The sequence below is a fragment of the Oryctolagus cuniculus genome, chromosome 7 (assembly GCF_964237555.1).
Source record: "Oryctolagus cuniculus chromosome 7, mOryCun1.1, whole genome shotgun sequence".
Taxonomy (NCBI): domain Eukaryota; kingdom Metazoa; phylum Chordata; class Mammalia; order Lagomorpha; family Leporidae; genus Oryctolagus; species Oryctolagus cuniculus.
The window spans coordinates 139,445,165-139,449,921 of record NC_091438.1 but is presented as its reverse complement, the minus strand read 5'-3'; positions in this window follow the sequence as shown (position 1 = coordinate 139,449,921).

The following is a 4,757-nucleotide window of genomic DNA, read 5'->3' as shown; positions in this document are numbered from 1 at the left end:
TCAGGGTCCCAGGCCCATGAGTTCTGCTGGGGCTGGATGACTGGCCTGGAGTGGGCGTGGCCTTGGTGGGACATGAAGGAGGAGTAGGATTCCAACCTGAAGGCACAGGAAGGCACAGGCCTTCTAAGCAGGGAGAGGAGTCCTACAAAAGCAGATGTGTTCAGATCAGGAGTAGCTTCTGGTCCTCAAGTGCCCGGGCTTAACATCACCTCACAGTTGATTTCCTGCAGGAAGTGCCTACAGACAGAAAGGCTAGAGAGTGTCACCAGTAGTCTGTGCTGGGTGCTGGTGATGAGATGAAGCTGATGCCTGGGCCCAGAGCGGCCTCCGACCAGCTGAAGTGAGCACCCTGCCACCTCCAGCCTGCCCCATGCCTACACAGTAGCAGTAGCCCCAGCACAGCCCACACTGTGTCACCAGATGTCCCCTCTCCCTTCCTGTTCAGAACCTGTCCCGCTCCTGCTTGCCTTGGTACCTGAATCCCGCAATTCCTTGCTCTTCTAGAAGTGTCCTGTTAGAACTGTGCACAGGTCAGGGAAGGGGAGACAGCCCTGACCCCAAGCCTGTGACCCTGAGAACACGGTGGGGGGATGGAGGGTGGGAGGCATTGCAGGCATGTGACAGCGGGAAGCCCCTGTGAGTAAGAGCCTTGGACCAGGGACCCCATCCCTCTTACGGAGCCAGCCAGGCATGGAGACTCTTCAGGTAGAGATGAAGGCAGCTGTCCAGGGTCAGCTCTCCCCGAAGTTGGAGCCTACTCGAGGTTGGCCCAGGTCTCAACTGGCAGCCCCACCAGGGGATGCCCGCACCTGAAGCCTCTTCTCTCAGACCTCTGGGGGCCCTATCAGCACCTCCCTCCTCTCAATGGCAAGAACAGAGCTGCTGGGCCCCAGGAGCCTGCCCCAGGTTGGAAGACCTGGCAGCTTGGTTGGGCAGGGCCTTTGGCCTGGAGCAGGGAGTGAGCAGAGAGGTTGGTCCCGGGGCTCAGCCAGTAGGGAGTGAGGAAGGGGCAAAGGCTGCTTTTCTGGAAAGAAAAAAAAAAAAAAAAAAAAGGACTTCAGAGCCTGAAGGTCCTGAGGTCCCAGCATTGACTCCAGTGTCATGAAACCCGGCGCCCTGGGCTGTCGGTCCCAGTGCTCCTCCTACCTGGGCTCCCTGCAGCTCCAGCAGCTGCCAGGTTGGGCTTTGTCCTATGCTGCGCTGGTGCTGGCTCTGGACTCGGTGCCAGCCGGGGAGGTGCCAGGCGTGGGCAACCATGAGCTGGGGGAGGGGCAGTGCGGGCCAGACCAACTCTTTTCTCCTTGGTGGGGAGCACAGAGGAAGATGGTGCCCAGCGCTTGGTGTCTGGAGCCACAGGGACCCTGGTCACTCCCTTTCTTCCACTCAAACTCCAGGGTCCTTGGAGGTGGGAGGGGTCACCAGAATCCACCTGGGGCAGGCCGAAGCTTGCGTGGAAAGAGGTGAGGGCTTTGTGTCTGGAGGCCTGGGTCTGGGTCTTTCCAGCTGGGTCTCAGCTTTCTTTCCTGTGAAACATGGGGCTGAGACCAGGGGTCTCGGGAGCTCGCCTGGAGGCTGTGAGCAGGCTGCTGGGCACCAGGGCCCTGTGCTCAGTGCCCGGTTTCCACTTATGAGATTCTGGGGCCCGGATCCTGTCACCCTTTTCTCCCTCCTCCACCCTGCCCCTGCCCCTTTCAGCCTGCCCATGGTGCTCCCCCCCCCCCCCGGCTCAGGGTCCTCTCTGGCCACCGTTCTCCCCCACCCCTGCACACAGACTGGGAACCAGGACACTCCAGGTCTGGTCTCAGCTCCACCTCTGTCTCATGCTGTGTGACCTTGAGCTAGAAACTGAATTCTCTGGGCTTTGGGTTGTGGTAGAGGATCACACAGGATCCTCCAGCCTTCAGACTGGATCCCATCGAGGCCCACGGTTCTTGGGGGCTCACCAGGCTGAGGCTTTGTGCCTCTGGACTTGTCGTGACACTGGTCCAAAGCGTCCACCCTTCCCCCACTTCCTCTCATTCCTAGGGGGATGGGGAGCGTTTGCTAATGGTCAGAATGCAAAACCCAACTGTTGAGATTTGGAAAGCAGAGAGAAGACTGTTCTATTCTGTATCTAGGGTCAAAAAGCACAGAATTTTCACAAAGATGGAAAAGAGAAAAGAAAATAAACACATTCAACATTTCAAAATAATCTTTCCCCCTCCTATTTTTTGGAGACTGTATACCCCTCTCCTCTTCCCTCCCCTCCCCTCCTCCCCTCTCCCCTCTCCTCTCCCCTCTCCCCTCCCCTGCTCTTCTCCCCTCCCCTCCCCTCCTCTTCTCTTCTCTTCTATTCTATTCTCTTCTCTCTCCTTCCCTCCTTCTTCCCCTCCCACCTCTTTCTCTGTTCTGCCTCCCATCACCCTCTCTTCCCTTGTGTGGCTCAGGCTTCCCAGGGACATTGGGAGGAATCATCAGTGTCCCAGAGAACGACCATACCCGGTCCCGGTGGGCAGTGGTGGTTCAGCACCGCGGTCAGTACCCCCTTCCCTCCTGAGCACCTGCTTTCCACTGACCTCCTGGGGGGGGCGCTTGAGGACCCAGGCAGGAGGGGCGGAGGCAGGGAGTGTGTCCCGGTGAGAGCAGTCAGCCTCCCCGACAGGAAGGAAAGCCGGGTCCCGGTGCCCCTGAGGCAGGCCCTGTGCAGCCGGGAGACCTACTCTGCTGTTTTCTGCTGCCGGCTGCCACCCAGGGAGGCCTCAGAGCTAACGGCCTTATTAGGTGCTGAGCTGGCCAAGCGGTGGGACCCTGATCATCAGTGCTAGGATGCTGGCAACCAATCCTCTAGATCCTTAAGGCCTCCCCAGTAGGCAGGGGGAGACTGAGGCCCTGCTCACGGTCCACCCTGGGCCCTGGAGACACATGAGGCACGGCTCACAGCTGTGCCTGGATGCCCAATGGCGCAGTTCTATGACGGCGTGGAGCCTGGCTCCAGCCTCCCGCCTGGCACCGCAGGCGATCACAGTTCTGGCGGCCGCCGCCCGTCGCTCCAAGTCGAGCCTTTCCCGAGAGCTCCAGTGAAGAGTGTGGCTCTAGCTTCGGATGGAGCTGGCTTTCCTGCCAGCTCTGCCCAGCACTGGCTGGGGCCCCTGGGAAGAGACGTTTCCTCTCTCAAACACTGAGGTCCTGAGGCCGACCTCCCGGCTGGTCTCAGGGTGGGGCAGTTAAGGTGTAAAAGGGTACGAGCGCTTTGCTTGTCCACTAGAGATGGACACCCCGGGTGTGGTCGCTGTCATTCTACCCACTCCTTCCTGCCCTGGCTAAGATCTAGCTGATCTCGTCTTCCTCCCCAAGGCTTGGCTGCCTGGGTCTCCCATTTCACTGGGGTTCCTGGGATTCTTTCCTTTGGGAATTCTCTGGACACTTCTGCACACATGACCCTTGGAGAAGCCCACATTCCCTGGAGTCCTCACTTGGGTATGGAAGCAAGGTCCCTACAGTCGCTTCCAGAGTCAAGCGTGAAGGCTGGGAAGTGGCATTGCCTGGGCCTGGTGCTCAGGCCGGGTGGGGAAGGGGCAGGAAGGACTTTGCAGAGGGTGCTGCTCCCAGCACGGAGAAGACAGAAAAGACAGATCCACTGCGCTGAAGTGGAGGGGCATGGATTTGGGGGAGCCAAGGAACATAAGAGAAGGGGGGTTTGGGGATAACCTAGTCTCACAATCACTGCCCATAACTTCACTTAAATGGGGCTGTTCCCCACCAACCAACAGCCCGCCACCATCCTGGCCCAGGCCCCTCTTCCCAGAGCTCCAAACAAGTCAGGGACTGGGTGCTGCCCCGCTGCCCCCACCTGCAGGCTACAGGTGAAGATCCACTGGTGCCTCGGGCTGCACCTTCAGGGTGAAAAGAACCAAAGAAGCCAAGACTGGGCCCAGGACTCCCGCTTCCAAGGCTGCTGCCCTGCAGAACCGTGGCGGGCCAGGGGCCTTGCCACTTCCACAGCTCTGGGGCCAGCCCAGGGGGGCCATGTGCACAGCTCTCCCAGCTCCGGGCCAGGCTGTTCCCCCAGAGGTCAGCTGTCATGGTGGTAATCTTTCTAACAGTCTGCCACGTGGACCTGGGGACCTCCCTGGCCTAGGTGGATGCATTCAGCTCACAGAGCATAAGGGGTAGGGTGGGCTCCTTACAGGAAGGGCTGGCCTAGGGGTTCCAAATCCCAGCCATCTCTAGGCACTGACATTGGGACGCGGCTGCAGGGAGAGACAGGGTCCCTTTGAGGGCACTGCATTTTATAGCTTACCAGGAAACCATGCAAAACTGCCATTATTATCCCCATTTTCCATGTGGGACAAGTGAGGCCAGAGAGGCTAAGTCATTTCTCTACAGTCACACAGTGACAGAGCCTGGATTGAAGTCCAGCTCTTGCCACTGTCCCATGAGCGCCCCTCTGCCTGCTCCCAAGGCCACCATTGCTGCTTTTCCAGCCAAAGACTGACAGTCCTGCCTGGCTGTTAAGCTTCACAGACTGGACCGGGGTGTGAGCGCTGGCTCAGATCTCAGTTCCAATCCGAGCTTCTGCACTTACGAGCATGGGACATGGGACTCCAGACAAGTCACGTGTGCTCCCTGAACCTCGTTGCTCCTCCTCTGTAAAACAGGCACAATCCCACTGACCTAGCAGGCTGCAATGTGGACTGGCCATGCTGACTAGAACCCTGCCTGGGACAGAAGGGGCGGGGCTCGATGTTTGTCACAATGAACGAAACTGACCACTGACA